Source organism: Schistocerca piceifrons, chromosome X, assembly GCF_021461385.2.
Source record: "Schistocerca piceifrons isolate TAMUIC-IGC-003096 chromosome X, iqSchPice1.1, whole genome shotgun sequence".
Taxonomy (NCBI): Eukaryota; Metazoa; Arthropoda; class Insecta; order Orthoptera; family Acrididae; genus Schistocerca; species Schistocerca piceifrons.
This window is the reverse complement of record NC_060149.1, coordinates 742374943-742394101: the sequence shown is the minus strand read 5'-3', so window position 1 is coordinate 742394101 and position 19159 is coordinate 742374943. Positions and strand designations below refer to the sequence as shown.

The window sequence follows — 19159 nt, the reverse complement described above, 5'->3', positions numbered from 1 at the left end:
TGATATCCCCGATGGTTGGGGAGGGGGGTGGGGGGGGGGAGGGGGTGGTGTTGCCCCTAAGTAGGCAAGTAGGCGGTGCGGCAGCAACAGAGAAGGAAGTGCCACACCCCCACCATCAAGGGGGCAGGTGTACTCTTCTGGTTCTGAGAGGTGACAGGAATACGAGGAACTCATGGGGTGACAATTGTTCTTGTAGCGGCAGTGTAAGAGGCGGCCATAGACACAGGATGTAGGCGCTCAAATTTCCTATTAGTCTCAGTGTAGGTCAGTTGGTCCAGGGTCTCATATTCCATGATTTTCCTCTCTTTCTGTAAAATCCTGCAGTCTGGTGAGCAAGATGAATTACGCTCTCCGCAGTTGACACAGATGGGAGGCTGGGCACATGTAGTACTGGGACGTTATGGATGTCCACAATCTCGACATGTGACACTGTAAGTACAGCGGGGAGACATATTGCTAAACTTCTAGCACTTAAAGCACCGCATCGGGAGAGGGGCTTGACATCACAGTGGTAGACTATCACCCTGTCCTTCTCGGGCAATGTGTCACCCTCGAAGGCCAAGATGAAGGCACGGTGGCAACTTGATTATCCCTCAGACCCCTATGGACGTGCCGGACAAAACTAACACCTCGCTGCTCTAAATTGGTGCGCAGCTCGTCATCAGACTGCTAAAGAAGGTCCCTGTGGAATATAATACCATGGACCATATTTAAGCTCTTATGATGCGTGATGGTAACAGAAACAGCCCCCCCCATTTGTCACATGCCAGTAATGCCCGTGACTGGGTACAGGATGCTATTTTTATAAATGACTGACCCAGAGCACATTTTGGACAAGCCCTCCACCTCCCAAAACTAGTCCTCCAAATGCTTCACAAAAAACTGAGGCATCATGGACATGAAAGATTCCCCATCAACTCTCATACATACGAGGTACCACAGCGAATAAGCTTCACTGTCATCCTTAGCCTGGCATTCCTACCATGGTGTGGCCATGGAGGGCAACGATTTGGAGTCATATTTCTTAGCATTGATGTTAGACTTCGCCTGCTTAGAGACTGGGGGCGGTGGCCCACCAGCAAGAGATGATGTACTGCGCTTCATGGCGCGCCATCCGCCCTGATGCCACCCACTCCGACCAGGGGCCCTCCCCACGGGCGCCACCCAGCCTCAGGAAAGGCCACCTGGCAGGATGGCCTTTGCCAGGAGTCCCGATGTCCCAGAAAGAAGGGCATCTACTCCATGGCATACATGGGAAGTTAACAGTGCAGGCATCAGCAGAGCGATCCCTGTGTTTTCAGGGGGCTACAACCAACAGGGTACATGGCGGCCTCACCAAAACCCACAACGGACTGGCTACCATGCTAGATATGAGGCGCTAAGAAGTCCATGGTCATCGTCGGCACAGAAAGCGTCACTGCATAGTGTAAGGTGGAAAACGCACCCAGGAAGGTGTCCTTGCCCAAGAGATGGAGAATGAGTGGGACTGAAATGCCACAACGAGAAAGTGGGCTAAAGATCTCAATGCATGATGGACATGTTGCATCATGTAAGGCACCCTTCCTAAATTGGCTCACTCTTGGGGAAAATTTAGAAAGCTGGAGGTCAAACCCGTCAGAGGACCATCACATAAAAGCTGAAACATGTGAGATTTCTTTTAGTCACTTCTTATGACACGCAGGAATACCTAGGACCTATTCTAACCCTCAGACCCGCAGGGGGAGGGGGGGGGGGGGGGAACTGGGTCTAGAATGCAGTATGTGAAACAAATTAAGGCAATAATATATTGTGACAGGTTTGTCTCTCAAGTTTCACAATCACTGCTTAAAGGTAAAAAAAAAGCCACAAACATTTTAATTATCCTAAGACATTTTATTTTCAGTGGCTTGGTAACTCCCTTACTGAAACATCACCTCAGTCACCCACTAGCTCTGGGTTCAGTGACCAGACTTAGATTTTTTATCTAACTTTAACCCAACATTCGAATTCAGCAATAATATGCACACATTAAATATACCATATCAAACAAATCTTCATTTCAACACTAAGCCCCTCAAAACCAGATCAAAGAAACACAATGGAAAACAACCATAAATTACCACATAGCCCAACTATTTTAAAACAAGCTCATCGGTTTGCTTTACTTTTACACATCAATTAACCTATCTCCCAACATTCTTACATCCTGAGCAACCAAGTTGCAACTAACTCAATTGGCACTGTTGAGTATATTGAAAGTACACATAAAGAAACAATAATCATTTTTCAATGGCACTGATGAGTCAAAACATCATGACCACTGTACACCACTAGATTCAATGCCACATGGTAGCACTGCAGGCATATGACATAGTAAGGAAAGTATGTAAGTGCAGCAGGGATGGATGGGGCATTCATTCTACCAATGATATGGGATGCAAATAAGGAAATTCAACGGTGTAAGTGACTTCAATAAATGGCAGATTGTTATGGCTCAGCACTTGGGAATGAGTTACCTCTGAAACAGTGAACTGGTTAGCTGTTCGCATGCTACTATCTCAAGCATTTATGGAAAATGGGTGAAGGATGGTGAAACCACAAATAGGTGATAAGGTTTTGGATGTCCAAGTCTCATCACAGAGAGTGGAGGTTGGAGTCTTGCTCATTCTGTAAAGCAGGATAGGGGACAATTTGTGACAGATCTGGTGCCAGTATAATGCCAGTGCATGCACAAATGTTCTGGAGCATACAATTCGGTGCACACTGTTGGACATGAGGCCCACAGTACAACCCTTACATGTTCCCATGTTGACCCAATGGCATCATCAGTTTCAATATCAGTGGGCATGAGATCTTAGAGAATGAACTGTGGAGTAATGGAAACTTGTTACCTCATCAGGTGCAACATGTTTCTTGTTACACCATGTCAATGATCATGTCCAGGTACACAATCATCCAAGTGTACAACTGGTTTCAACATACAAAGCCACACGGACACCAGTCGTTAGAGATAGTATTATGTAATAGAGGACATTTATTTAAGCTTCCATGGGCTTGTGGTATTGATTAAAGGCACCATGGCAGCTGGCAAATAAGTGAACATTACTGCACACCTGCATCACTTCATGCTTGATGTCTTCTCCAATGACAATGACATTTTCCAGCAGGATAAAAGTCCACATCACATGGCCAGAAACATACTACAGTGGTTTGAGGAGCACAATAGTGAACTCATTTTGACGTCTTTACCACCAAATTCATCTGATCTTAGCCCAATGGAACACATCAGGGATGCTATCAGGCATGAACTCCACATACACAAACAAGCCGATAATTTATGGGATTTTTGTGACCTGTGTATACAAATCTGTTGCTACATATCTCTGGACTTGCAAAATTCATGCCACACAGAATCAGTCCTGCATTACATTTCGAAAGTAGACTAACACATTATTAAACAGGTAGTCGTCATGCTTTGGCCCATCAGTGAATAATGCCAAGAATAAATAGTCCAACATTTATTTTTCACACCATCACACATGCACACAGAAAGTGGACACATGGTGACACTTTTTCTATACAGGTATATACCAACTAATTTTATTAATTTCTTGCCCAATTTCCTTTTTTATCATTTCTGCTATGCCTGCCCTGAACTGTTAACTTTCATAGTTAATCCAAGAACAGTTTCATTTCCTGCAGCCTTTTCATTTGCAGGATGAAGGAATCCCTAATAAACAATAGTTCGGTCACCTTTTGTTTGTCTGTATAGTTCTGCAACCTAACACCAATTATTTCCTCAGTTTTCTTTTGTTTAACTTTTAATATTTAGCACTTAAATGTATGTTCTACTAATCCTTTACTTCACGCTTTACATTCAAACTGGAAAGTATTTTCAACACAATTGACAATGCTGAAACTTAAAACTACGTAGAAATTCTAACATTATAGCTTGTAAGGAGGAGTGGTGGGAACATTGCAACATAGAATGACGCACACATTTTAAAACTGAGTTAGAGCAACATCCCAAATACCAATAAAACTTTACTGGTGAAAATTCCAAGCAGTGTGGGTCAATGCATTCAGAATAACTTTAGCCATTATGTGTAATTCTTTACCTTTTGAAATACAGCACCACATACACGGCTCAGGCATAGCATTCACTCTTTGTAAGAGCGTGACGTGTATTCCATTTCTCATTTCAGTACAGAACTAATTAAAAAAGTTACAGGAAGCTAATACTGAAATACCTGCTCTAGTCAGTTACTGAAGCACAATGGGCACTTTCGCTCTCATTCCCTGTGCTTATAGCCAATCATGGGGACCTGTATCTATGAAAGGAACAGTGCAGCATTCAAATTTAGATTCATTCTCAAGATGTTAATTGATCCAATCTCAGGCCACCATAATTAAAATTTTCAACACTTTTCTAAATTGGTTATGAGTAATACCTTACTACTGTACAGAGTGTCACTGTCAATTCCTTCAACCTAATCATATGATTTTTTTTTTAATAACATATTACATCTTAAATTTTATTTCAGTTTGAAAGACTCATTCAGTCCATTATGATTTTTGGCACAATAACTTAAACTCATTTAACTATTAATTTTTCTTTCCAGCAATTTAAGTAGAGCATATACCTTCATTTAGCTCATATTTCCAGAAAGTAGAATACATTTTAAGTTGAGTCAGATCTTTGCAACAGTAGTTAGTTTACACATACTTACAAATAGGCCTAATTTTTTTTTGGCTTATTCTTACTGAAGTATGATTTTTATTACAAGCAAAAAGTGCCCGACTTGCTGTAGAACTGATTGTTCTGGGGTCTGGTGTGATGGATGCTGTAGTTTTCTTTTCCACTGAGGAGACTGTAGTGCTTTGGGAATTGGAGAAGTAAATGAGGTTTTTCAGTGGTTTTGCAGGATATGTAGCTGACACAGGAAGATGAAACAGGAGGGGGAAATGCAGCTCTTCAGGCTAAATTAAGAAGGCAAGGAAAGATACAGTCGGGTTAAGGAGGAAGAAGGGTAAAGGGAGCTGTGAAGAGGCAAAAGGTAATGAAAGCTTTGTGGTGAAAGTGATAAATAAGTTTGACCTGTTACACCAGTTAGAAACTGTCAAGTCTTGGACAGAGGTTTTGTTGTTAGGTAGTCCTCATGCTAAGGTGTTGGACAATTTTTCAGGATAAACTACAATCACAATATCAGGTCACCAACTTTTTAAACCTAGTGCTGGTCTGGAGAAGGTCACAAGAGGATTTAGGATCACTTGGCAAAGACTTCACCAAGGAAGACCCATGCTCATAGTGGATGGGCCAGGTAATAGTTTGACAGAGATCCTGGGTATAATATAGAATGTGACCTGGATAACTGCATCAGCATCATGACATGCCATTGTTGTTGACGCCATGACCGACCTAATCTGACCTCGGCCAGGAGAGTTAATCTGGAACTGTGATGGCTGCTTATGTCAGGTACAAAGTCACATATTGAAATGTTTCCATTGATTCTGCTAGTAGATGGGATTATAAAAGATATGGCCTTGACCTCAACAGGAGTGGGAGGGGTAAACTGACTGGGCTAATAGCAAAAAACTTAAGGGGGAGTAGACACTGTTACTAATAATAAAACACCAGTGGTTACAAAGCTCAGAAATGCAACTTTTCTGCGCACGAACAATAAAATGGACTAAGAGTTAAGAGGGATTAACAAACTTTCAGTTAGAGAAAGAAACCAAACAACTTAATTTTGGCATATTGCATCAGCACAAACATCTGTTGGTTGAACGTTTTCAGCAATCAGTAGAAATTTTATTTCCACCCAATTCTATTTCATTTACTGTGCAATGCTATTCTATTTAACAGAAAAATACGAAGAATTTGTGGTTGCTGGTGGTGGTGATATTTGGTTTGTGGGGCACTCAACTGTGCAGTCATTGGCGCCCATACAACGTCCCAATGTTTACACAGTCCAATTTTTACACAATCCAATCTAGCCACTGTCACCAATGATGATGATGACACAAACACCCATTCCTCGGGCAGAGAAAATCCCCAACCCAGCCGGTAATCGCACCCAGGACCCTGTGATCTAGAAGCAGCAACACTAGTCACTACCGTAGGTCTCTAGAAGAGCGTAGCATTCCAAAAGATTGGAAAAGGGCACAGGTCATCCCCGTTTTCAAGAAGGGACATCGAACAGATGTGCAGAACTATAGACTTATATCTCTAACGTCAATCAGTTGTAGAATTTTGGAACACTTATTATGTTCAAGTATAATGACTTATCTGGAGGCTAAAAATCTACTCTGTAGGAATCAGCATGGGTTTCAAAAAAGACGATCTTGTGAAACCCAGCTCGCGCTATTCATCCACGAGACTCAGAGGGCCATAGACACGGGTTCCCAGGTAGATGCAGTGTTTCTTGACTTCCGCAAGTTGTTTGATACAGTTCCCCACAGTCGTTTAATGAACAAAGTAAGAGCATATGGACTATCAGACCAATTGTGTGATTGGATTGAAGAGTTCCTAGATAACAGAATGCAGCATGTCATTCTGAATAGAGAGAAGTCTTCCGAAGTAAGAGTGATTTCAGGTGTGCCACAAGGGAGTGTCGTAGGACCGTTGCTATTCACAATATATATAAATGACCTTGTGGATAACACCGGAAGTTCACTGAGGCTTTTTGCGGATGATGCTGTAATGTATCGAGAGGTTGTAACAATGGAAAATTGTACTGAAATGTAGGAGGATCGGCAACGAATTGACGCATGGTGCAGGGAATGGCAATTGAATCTCAATGTAGACAAGTGTAATGTGCTGTGAATACATGGAAAGAAAGATCCTTTATCATTTAGCTACAATATAGCAGGTCAGCAACTGGAAGCAGTTAATTCCATAAATTATCTGGGAGTAGTCATTAGGAGTGATTTAAAATGGAATGACCATATAAAATTAATCATCGGTAAAGCAGATGCCAGACTGAGATTCATTGGAAGAATCCTAAGGACATGCAGTCCGAAAACATAGGAAGTAGGTTACGGTACACTTGTTCGCCCACTGCTTGAATACTGCTCACCGGTGTGGGATCCGTACCATAGGGTTGATAGAAGAGAGAGAGAAGATCCAACAGAGAGCAGCGCGCTTCATTACAGGATCATTTAGTAATTGCAAAAGCGTTATGGAGATGATAGATAAGCTACAGTGGAAGACTCTGCAAGAGAGATGCTCAGTAGCTCGGTACAGGCTTTTGTTGAAGTAAGAGGACATACCTTCACTGAGGAATCAAGCAGTATATTGCTCCCTCCTACATATATCTCGCAAACAGACCATGAGGATAAAATTAGAGACGTCAGAGCCCACACAGAGGCATACCGACAATTTTTCTTTCCACGAACAATACGAGACTGGAATAGAAGGGAGAACCAATAGAGGTACTCAAGGTACCCTCCACCACAAACCGTCAGGTGGCTTGCAGTGTATGGATGTAGATGTAGATGTACCACGAGCTGCGGACATGGTTCCTGGAGATTTTAATGAACATTTTCTTAACAATTCTTACTGGAAGAGTTTACTAGTCAGGAACACAACCATTCAACTTAATTCCTACTGCAAACTTCCCAACTAGGGTAGTCAACTGCTCATAAACAACCGTAACATCTTTATGGAGAGGTCTAATTAACAAAATTACATTACGAAAGTAATGGTCAATGGTACCTCAGACCATGACATGCAGTTCCCTTTGTTAAATGTTAATACTGAATATGATATAAAATCTACTAATTCTTATTCAAATGGAAAGTTAGTAAGCAAAAATGCTATTCTTTTAGGACACTCCTCGAAGACATGAACGAGAGTGGTGTCTAAAGTGCTCATGGAATGAATGAAAAATATGAGACTAGTAATAATGTCCTTCCTTTGCTAGAATACTGTTTTCCCCTAAAACTAACACTGATTCGACTACAGTCTACAAAGAAACCACAGATTACTCAATGAATAAAGGTATCTTGTAAACTAAAAAGGAAACAATTTCCATCAGTCAGAAACAGCTCTGATGGTGCTATAGCTCATTACACTGCCAAATACTGATGATAGTAATACAGACACCAAAGCAAAAATATTATGAGGGAAGGATAATCAGATCACAAAGCAAAATAAAGATAATAATATGGGAATAGTGAAGTAGGAGACTGGCAGAACCAGGTGTGAAGAGGAGCAGAAAGCTTTGTTGCAAAACTTTAACGAGCATTTCATAACTGTTACTGAAAAGTTGGGGCTATCAGATTCAATTGGTGCTGCCATGGAATATCTCTGGCAATTCTTTACAAAAATCTTCAGTAAAATAAAAGTGAACCTTACAAAACCAATACAATAAATGTCCATCAAAAAATCTTCAAAATCAATCTACTGGTTATTATAAAATATCAACAAAGTTAATTAAAAACTGTTCTTCTGGGTTTAACAACGTATTGAGCTATCTGTGCAACCAGTCATTTATCACAAACATTTCCTGAATGACTGAAATAGGCTGAAGTTACAACTTTGTTTAAGAAAGACAATACAGAACTACCATCAAAATTTCCAACCAGTTTCACTTTTGCCAACATTCTCAAAAAATTTAGTTAAGGTAATATACACTAAGCTTCTTAGCCACCTGACAGCAAACAATATATTGTCCAAGTCACAGTTAGGATGGCTAAAGATTTCTGATACTGAGAAGATTATTTACACACACAGTAAGAATTTACTCAATTCATTAGACAATAAATTATACGCTGCTGGTGTATTTTGTAATAGTCGAAGACATTTGACTATGAAAAATCACACTATCCTTTTAAGTAAATTAGACATTACAGTGGAACAGGGTATGCAGCAAAATGGTTGAAATCATCTGCCTCTGACAGGAATGTCAATAAGGGATTATATTCTGGGGTAACTCATCAAGCAAAGCTCAAGTTTTCCGGGTAAAAAAATGTGCAATAAGAATTATTTGTAGCGTGAACTCAAGAACATCCTGCAGATGTCTGTTTAGGGAACCATGGATATTAATTACTGCTTTCCCAGATATTTCCTCCTTAATGAAATTTGTCATTACAGATATATCTTTCTTAAACCAACAGCTCAGTTCATGGAATCAGTACTAGAAATAAAAACCTTTGATAAAGCCAATTTGGTCCAGAAAGGTGTCCATTACTTAGGAACACAGATTTTTTAAAAACCTGCCAGCAGTCATAAGAAGTTTAACTAGTAATAAAGTTCAGTTTAAGACAAGATTAAAGGGTTTATTGGTGGCTAACGCCTTTCACTCCTGTGATGAATTTATTGGTTAAACAATCTTACGTGTGAATTTTACTGATGATATCAAATGACCCTAGTATTTTGGCTTCTGCACAAATTCGATGAAGTAATGGGATCATTGTAAATAAGTGCTGAAAATGATTTTTCAATTTGATGATGCGTGGGTACAAAAGTAAAAGAATTATCGTATGCACCTCAATGTAATGAGCATTTACCTTTGTAGTGACAAGTTATTACCTTTTAAACAACAATATGATTACAATTTATTTCCCACATTCATGAGGATTATTTCACTTGGGATCTGTGGAATGTGCATTACAATATTTTTTTTTTATTGCATATTCTTGTTTTACTGACATCCACATCTTGGAGACTCTTTTCACTATGGATCCTTTGGAACAAAATGTATATCTAATCCAAGCTGGCCTAATCTCATCAGAGGGATAGAAGCTTACCTCCAGGAGGCCAAATTCCCAGTCCTACAAGCAAAAAGTAACCTTAAATTTCACAGAAGAAAGCAGGGTTAGTTGGAGAAGATTAGAAAGAAGGAGACGGAGACATGTCATTACCACTCTAAGATTCGGATGGACACACCGGTTGTAATAACAAGGAAGGATATGTTAAGAGGGAGAATGCGCCAGAATAGGTCAAAGATCATCCATTGGTACACTCTGTGCAGTTCCTGCTCAGAGATGATGGAAGGGTCTTACTAAGAAGCAACACTTAAAAAAAGATACATGGAAAATAAAAAGAATAAGGTAATTAAGAAATATGAAGAGCAAAAGTGCCTAACATTAAACTGGCAGTAAACAGAAATGGAAACAAGAGAACTGTCCACCTTAAGGACATCCAGTACCCAGCTGCTAAACAGGACCTACAGCACGATTCAAGAGTAGTTCACCCGAGCCATTTATTACTTCCTGAGAAATGCCTAAATTAATACTACCTTACAGCATTATGAGTCACATTGCTCCCAAATAAATTTAATAGCTGTTTGAGCCAACTACTCGATTCCTTATAAAGTAATAGTATGCAACAGATAAGTCTTATGCTCTATAGGGGACACACACACACACACACACACACACACACACACACACACACACACACAAAAATTCCTTTATACTTCATGTTGCGTTTGAGCAACCAATTCCTTCTATTAGAAAAGTTTCCTTCTCTGTTCAGTCCAGCAACTCTTCATTAGTTATCCAATCTACCCACCTAATTTTCATATTTCTTATAAAGTTTCTGTTCACTTTTTGTCTGTTTATCATCCACTTTCACTAATATACAAGGCCACACAATGAACATCCAGAAATGCTTTCTTTGGAACATTGTTTCAGGACAAACAGTGATCTATTAATATTATGACTGACTTAATAAACAAAGTCGTGATTGGATTTCAGCAGCTAATTTTTATTTTTTAGATGACCGGCTTTGATCTTCTATGAGACCATCAGCTCTATATTCCTTGATGACAGGAGGAATTGCTGGCATCAAGCGAGTTCATCTGCACAGGCATGGAGAACACTGCAGGTTCCTACGGTGGTCCAGGAGTATAGACTTGATGATGGTCTCTCAGAAGATCAATACCAGTCATCTAAGAAATAAAATTTAACAACTTAAATGCAATCACAACTGTGTTTATTAAATAAGCTTTCCTTGTTATTGCCATTCTACTTTTCTCCTTAGTTTCCTCAAGCCCACTCAATGTGCAGATCAAATATCATCAGGGATAGGCTACAAGTATGTCTCACTTTCCTTTCAACCATTGTGTCCCTTTCTTGTCTTTCAGTTCTTGTAACACTTGTCCATATTCTGTACAAGTTGCAGACACCCTTTTCATCTTGAGTTTTATCCTTGCTACCTTCAGAATTTCAAACATTATTGCATCGCTCAACACACTCAAAAACCTCCTCTAAGTCTACCAACCCTAAAAACAAAGGTTTGCCTTTCTTTAACTAATATTCTAAAATGTCATAGTCAGTATCGCTTCTTATGTTAAGTCTATTTTATATATTTAGAGAATAAAAATCTCCTTCAGTTGCTAGTAATTTTTAAATTTATTCCAAGACCAGTTTTGAAGCTCAAAGCTCCATCTTCAGGAGCTACTAAATAATTATGAACACACAAATGCGTACCAGTTGGGAAAGTCAGTTATACATTTATGTTTTCATAATTCTTTTGTGGCAACTGAGGATGAGGCTTTATGCTTCGAATCCAGTCTTGGATAGTGATGTAGGCTGGGCAAATGCCCAGAGGGCAGGACATTTATAAATGGGCACTTGTCTGGGAATTTGTCCAAAGCAGTTTTAAATGCCCAAAATCTGGGCATTTATAAAAGTACTTTTAACATTTTTACAGCAAGAATGTTAAATTTACCAATTAAAATAAGGGACGAGACGATACTCCCGACATTAAAAGTTACTAAGTGTTACATTTGAACTTACATGTATCATTCATTGACTTTATTACTAAGAATAAAAGGAAAGGGGGGGGAGGGGGGGAGGGAGGGGGGAAGGGGGGAGGGGGGGAGGGGGAGGGAGAGGGAGAGAGAGAGAGAGAGAGAGAGAGAGAGAGAGAGAGAGAGAGAGAGAGAGAGAGACCGCGCATGTGTTTTGAACCGAGAAAGGGCATGTGTTGTTGGCAGTTGCTTATCATTTATAATGTTACCAGTTCTACTCTTCACTCTCTTTCTCTATCACACGCACGTACACGTGCATGCACGCACACTGAACAGCTGTGCACTGATAAGCTGGTATAAAAAATAAAATAAAAATAAAAAAACATCGTCCATAAGTCACCACTTTTTGATGTAACACTTTATAATCCGTGTCAAATCTCTGAATATTACTGAAGAATGATTATCGATAGCCAAATTATTACTGAATGTATTAAACAGCTTGCATGTGTTTCTTGATGATAAATTCATTCTTAAATGTTAAACTATTTTCAGTAAAAAAAAAATGCTTTACTGTCAGCTGTAGCAACATTTGAGACAAACTATAGTTTTCCACTCTGCTCCTTCTTTTATTTATTTTCTTATGGCTTCACTACTGTAAAGATAACACTAACATAAAAAGGATTTAACAACAAAGAATCAGTGCCCACCTTGAAGCTAACCATCTTGACCCTACAGTATGAAGTATTAACCTGAAGCCTATTGAGGCGCTTGATGCAATAAGCTTTGTTTGTGGCACAACAAAGAACACTGGAATAAATGGTATTTAGGTTAGAGAAAACCTGGTTGGTTATATAGACAAACAAGGAATTTGGTCCAGACACAGTATGTGGGACAGAGTGAGTCCTCCCCCACATGAAGATAATCACTGTGTACATCATTTGTGGTGTTGATGTTTAAGAAAAACTTGTGAATTGGTAGAAGTTGGCATAAAAATTCTGAGCACACCATTTAACTGGAAGTTGACGAAGGGAGCAGGAACACAACATAAGCCTGTTGATCCCAAGAAAAAAGCAACACTGAACAGCCAAAGCAAAGACAAAATGGAAAGGAACCCAGTAGTCCACAAGAAATCAGACACAGGAGACTACGATTCAGAGTGAAGATCAAGATACTGATTGAGACCTTTTTTTTTTTGCAGTAGTACAGTATAAGTAGAAATACTATCTACAGGCTAAATTAATTTTAAACATGAATATTATTTTCTTTTTTATGAAGCAGTACCCCAAGACTTGACCTCATTGAAGCTGTAAAAAGCTACATTTATCGTACAATTTATTTCCCCTAATAACTCTCCCCTAACTCTCTAGCAACTTTTTCCACAAGGTTACCCAACAACTAAAAAAGCAGTGTTGCAAAACACCTTTTCCAATACACAATATTACCTTTAAATTTTTTTTATAGGTGACCCTTATCAATTAATCTTTAAAATGCCTGGGTATTTATCCTGGGCATTTGCCCCAATCTATAAATGTACAAGTATTTTACACCATTAGTCTTGGAATAAATGTGAAAAATCACTAGCAACTGAATTATTATTTATTCTATAAATACATCCCCAGCTACATATGTTCACCTGATCAAATATTTTCCATCTTACGTACCTTAGTCTCCCAAGGATCTCAAAAATGTTGAGGAATTCTCACAGTATCACGTCTCACATCTAATCTCTCTTCCCTTTCTGTAATACTGTCTTCATGTTTGTTTTCCTTGTACAGCTCGTCTTTACATTCCTTCCATCTTTTAGCCTTTTCCCCTTTGCTTAGTACATGCTTGCCACCTGAGCATACACGTACCTCTTTCTTTCTCCAAAATGTGTAATTTTCCTATATACAGCTTCTACATTTCCCAGTCATACATGCTTTTACAACTTCACATTTATCCTCTATCCATTCCTGCTTTTCTATTTTGTACTTTCTGTCAATCTCATTATTTTGACTTCTTCACAGCCCTTTGCCTTTTTCATTTTTGTAGTTTGAACTCATGCTAACTGAACAGAATATATTGGGCCCTGGCATTTTGCTTGTTTGAACCTCTACTGCCTTACTATATCACCTATAAAAGCTACGTTTGTCTTCTATTTTATTCTAATGTAATTTAACAGATTTGGTCAGTTCACATCTTTCCCCAGAGAAATATTTTGCAATCTCTGTCTAACCACTACACATTTCAGAAACCTGTCTTGTTGAGAACAAAGCTGAGAGCCATGGTTGCATTATAATTCTTGTACACTGAAACAGTAACCACACACATATATAGTTTAAACAAGTTTATTCAAATTTAATCATTACCAGTTAGAGTTTCTTGCCTTCCTGCTGAAACTTTGTTTTGTAGGCTTTATTGCTTGTGTGGAGTGGTGCATATTTCAGTTCAGTCCATTTGCCATGTGTTTCTGTTACACGTTCTAATAATACTAAAGCTTCTTGGAAACTAATGCTCTTGTTAGTTATGTGAAGCTCAGGCACACTTTTTTATGTTGAACATGTGCACTGCCATAAAACTTGGGACAGAGTGCATTAACAAGTTCTGCAAGAATTTAACAGCACTGAAACACTGCAAGTACCAAAACATGGAAATTTTAAAATGTAGGTCTATAACAAATACATGACAAATTTGCCACACAGAAATGTAAACTACTGCACAAAACAAATAATTATTACAAAACATGGCCCCAATAGGAAAGCAAAAAGAGTCTGTAAGAGCCATGTGAAAACGGATTTTTTAGAGATTCAAATAAACTTGTTTGCACCATACTTGCAGCTAGCTGTTGTCTCATATTACAAACCTAATAAATATATATCAGAAACCTTCCTGTTCTCCAGGTTTCTTCCACGTATACAATCTTCTTTCGTTATTCTTAAATCAAATATTAGTAATAACTAAACTGTGCCCTGTACAAAATTCTACCAGCTGCCTCTTTCATTCCTTACACTCTAGCACATGTTGCTTCCATATGTTTACTCTTCTTTCTTGGCTTACTTTCAAATTCCGGTCAACCATCAAAAATTTTTGTCTCCCTTAACTTTCACTTCACAGTATTTCAATCTCTTCTTCACCTGCATAGTTAGCACGCTGCTATGATGGGAATTGGCTTTATGTGTAACCTGACTATGATAATGTTAGTATGGTGTCACAGCTTACCTAAATTCCAATTCTCTTATTCATTATTAGACCTACTCCTGCATTATCCCTATCTGATTTAGTGTTTATAGCCCAGCACTCACCTGACCAGAAGTCCTGTTCTCCCTGAAACTGCACTTCACTATTTCCCACAATAACTTCAACCCAGCCACTTACACTTCCTAAATTCTCTGATGTATCTACTCCATTAAGTGATCCACATACTTATTCATTGAATGTCAGTTTTGCTTTTTTTTATATCATCATCCTGATTAGGTGCCACACAGAGACGTGAATGGGGATTATTTTACCTCCAGGATATCTGACCCAAGAGGACATTATCAACATGAAGCTATACAGAACAGCTGCATGTCCTTGGGAAACATAACAGCTGCATTTTCCCCTACTTTCAGTAATTCCCAGTACCAGCAAGACAAGTCATGTCAATGTTATACGGCCAGATCAGAAAAACATCCAGATTGTTGCTCGTCAACAACTAAAAATGTTGCTGTCCCTCTTCAGGATGCATATATTAGTATGGTATTTTCACATATACTCATTTGACAATGTTGCACTTACAGTATCATTCTCTACCACTGATACACGGAAGCCATGCCATGAAGATCCTTGGTCCAATTTGGTAATGGGGGTTAGTAGGAATATGAATACTTTCACTCCTGAAAGTGTTCTTAGATGGTTCTTCTTCAGTTGGTACTGAATTTGTCGAAAATAATGCCTAACATGTTCCATAACATATCTATATCTACATTTATACTCTGCAAACCACCATGATGTGCATAGTAGATGGTACATCCCACTGTACCAGTTCTTAGGGTTTCTTCCTGTTCCATTCACATATTGAGCACGGGAAGAATGATTGATTGAATGCCTCTGTGCGTGCACTAATTACTCTAATTGTATCCCCACAATCCATGTGAGTGATACGTAGGGGGTTGTAGTGTATCCCTACAGAAATCATTTAAAGCCAGTTCTTGAAACATTGTTAATAGACTTTCTCGGGATAGTTAATGTTTGTCTGCAAGAATTCATGAGTCTACCACTTCAATTTCCTTCAGTGTCTCTGTGACACTCTCCGATGGATTAAACAAACCTGTGACCATTTGTACTGCCCTTCTCTGTAAATGTTCACTATTGCCTGTTAGTCCTATTTGGCGTGGGTCCCACACACGTGAATAATATTCTCGGATGGGTTGCATGAGTGATTTGTAAGCAATCTCCTTTGTAGACTGATTGCACTTTGCCTGTATTCTATCAAGAAACCAAAGTCTACCACCAGCTCAACCCATGACTGAGCCTATGTGATCATTCTATTTTGTATCCCTACAGAGTGTTTACATCCAGGTATTTGGATGAGTGGGCCGCTTCCAATAGTGACTTATTGATATTATAGTCATAGAATACTTCGTTTTCTGTTTTGTGATGTACACACTTTTACACCGTTGAACGTTTAAAGCAAGTTCCCAATCTTTGCACCACTTTGAAATCTTGCCAAGACCTGACTGAATATTTATGCTGCTCCTGTCAGACCGTACTTCATTCCATATCACTGCATCATCTTTGAAAAGTCTGATATTACTATTAATATTGTCTGAAAGGCCATTAATATACAACATGAACAGCAAGGGCTCCAAACACTTCCCTGGGTTACACCTGAAGTTACTTCTACATTTGACGATAACTCTCCATCCAAAATAACATGCTGTGTCCTCCTTACTAAAATGTCCTAAATCCAGTCACAAATTTGACCTGATACACCATATGTCTGTTCTTTTGACAATACACATACGTACAATATGGAGTCAAATGCTTTTTGGAAATCAAGAAACACTGCATCTACCTGGTGGCCCTGATTCCAAGCTTTCAGTATGTCATGAGAGAGAAGTGAGAGTTGGGTTTCACATGAGCGATGTTTTCGAAAATCTTGCCAATTGGCATGGAGGAGATCATTCTGTTCAAGATATCTCATTATCTTTGAGCTCAGAATATGTTCTACGATTCTACAAAAAATCAATGTCAAAGGATATTTGACAGTAGTTTTGTGGATCAGTCCTACTACCCTTCCCGCAGACAGGTGTGGCCTGTGCCTTTTCCAAGAACTGGGCATCGTGTTTTGTCTGAGGGAACTAATACGGTAGATTATAGTGGCAAGTTCAAGAAGGCTGTTTAGTACCACATCTGCAAAAATGTTGATATCCTCACAAAAGGAGATTTTGTCCCCTATCAAAGTGATACAAACAGCATTCCTACTGGTTGGTGAAAATGTCAAAGTACCAAATTCAAATGGTTCACAGAAGGAAAAATATAAGCCTACTTGTGGAAATTATGTAGTGAAATCCTGTTGCACTTTCTCATAGTTTATGTATATGATATGTATCAAAATACTCAAAGACTTGTACATTATCAAACACGTTTTCTAAATTTACCTCACAATTTTAGTTTATATAGCAAAAAGTGTGTTAAATATGGCACAAACATAGACATCAAACGATGCTATCGATCAGTCTGTTACCGCAATCTTTATTTCACTTTTACGTTCATTAGTTTTGCCAACTCACAACCACATTATCAGTTTCCAAACTGACAGATGTCTTTTTATGCTCCTGAGCTCTCTGTCACCATATCCAAGATGTCACAGGTGATCCACTATTACACTAACTAAAATATACACTAGCAAGTGTACAAATATTATTATGGGGGTGGTAGGTGGTGATGTGTGTTAAGCACTAAGCTCAGTCATCAGGTTATTAGCTGAAAGATGTGTACCCAGAATGTGTTACTTTGGTATTAGCATACATATTTTCCTAACATAAATCATACCACAAAGTTAGTTTTAGAAAATCTTCACCATGCAAACTGGAGAGTGTGTGCCACTGTTTGTCTAGGAAAAATTTTAACCATTATATGTAGCATAAACATTCACACCACTATGATTAACATTCCCACATTTCCTTATATTCTGCCAATCCCATACCCCCATGTTACTTAGTCTCACTGATACACCTTCAAAAATTTGTTTAATGCTATGTTTTGATTTCTAATACAAGTATACTAGGAGAGTAATTTTTTTACTAGCAGTTATGGGTACCTAACGCAAATCATGAATATTAAATTTATATGGGTGCGCTACAGAAACTCAGACGTTTGTAAAGGCATCCACTGATGCCCCGTCTGACTTGTGGTGGGAATATAATCTGACAGGTCCTCCCTCTCCCCCTGAAACAACTATCTTTCTGCAAATAACTGGTATCTTTATATAATTAAGGAGACGCATCAGCCCATCGTAAATGTATCGCAAAAATGTCTTCCAATATAACTACGAAGATGCACCTTAACAGACAGCAAAAAAACTGCGAACATTGACATGTGAGATTTGTGATGAAACAAGTGAAGAAAAAAAAAAGATATCCTTGCCCTTCACCATAAAACTGCAAGCAACTTCCGAAGTGACGGTCAATAATATGTATCTTCGGATGAGGAAACAAAACCACAGCAAATAACTGAATGAGCGATATACATTTGATGTGTCACCCGAAGCCCAACAGTACTACTGTAGCCCAAATTTCGACTCCCCACACTGTACTAATTCGTCCACATGGAACAGCCAACTCTCATCAGTGTTCATCTACTCGCAGCACATCAGGATCCATAGCTTCCACAATGAACAATAAAAAAATATAGTAGTATTCCAAGACCAGTGCATCAGGAATGTAGTTCGTCTCCAAGTATGTAAATATACATTTCTGGCGTTACATAAACATCCAACAGGTTAGGAAACAATAGGGGTGTAAAACAGAATGCAATACGCAAATCGTTAGTTACATGAACAGTTATAAGAAAATATAGATGCTTTGCCTCCGTATTGTACTCAATAACGTATTTTTCGCCGGTCTGTACGAGGAAGGCACATTACACTTCACTCCGATTTATAAACAGAAACAAAAATGGGGTGCACACATATACAGCCACTCACATTCGCGTTTTCCGATGATGAGTAACATAATATGTCAACTCTTCGAAACACATTTCCTTTCAATTTCATAGCATTCCCCGCCACAACACAGAGCATGCGCAACCCAACTAATATGATCAAAGATAAACTATTGATGAGGGTGAATGTGTTTTGTCGTTAAGGCGAAACAGGTTTGGTACAACGTAGTTTATGCATAAGGAACTTTACAAAGTAAAGTGCATCATTATTCAGTGATTGAATCAGTACTGTTCGATCACGAAATGAATACCTGAACGCTGGTCAACGAATAATTCAATAAAATGAAGCCAGG

At 38.9% G+C, this 19159-nt stretch overlaps 1 protein-coding gene across 2 annotated transcripts in view; it reads right to left on the bottom strand.

Moving 5' to 3' along the window:
• Positions 1-18870, bottom strand: part of LOC124723003 — a 160654-nt gene extending 141784 nt beyond the window's left edge. For both annotated transcript variants that reach the window (XM_047248179.1, XM_047248180.1), the window contains exon 1: positions 18850-18870. The gene's annotated coding sequence lies outside the window, so the exon portion shown is untranslated. The remainder of the gene's footprint in view (positions 1-18849) is intronic.
• Positions 18871-19159: the final 289 nt, after the last annotated feature.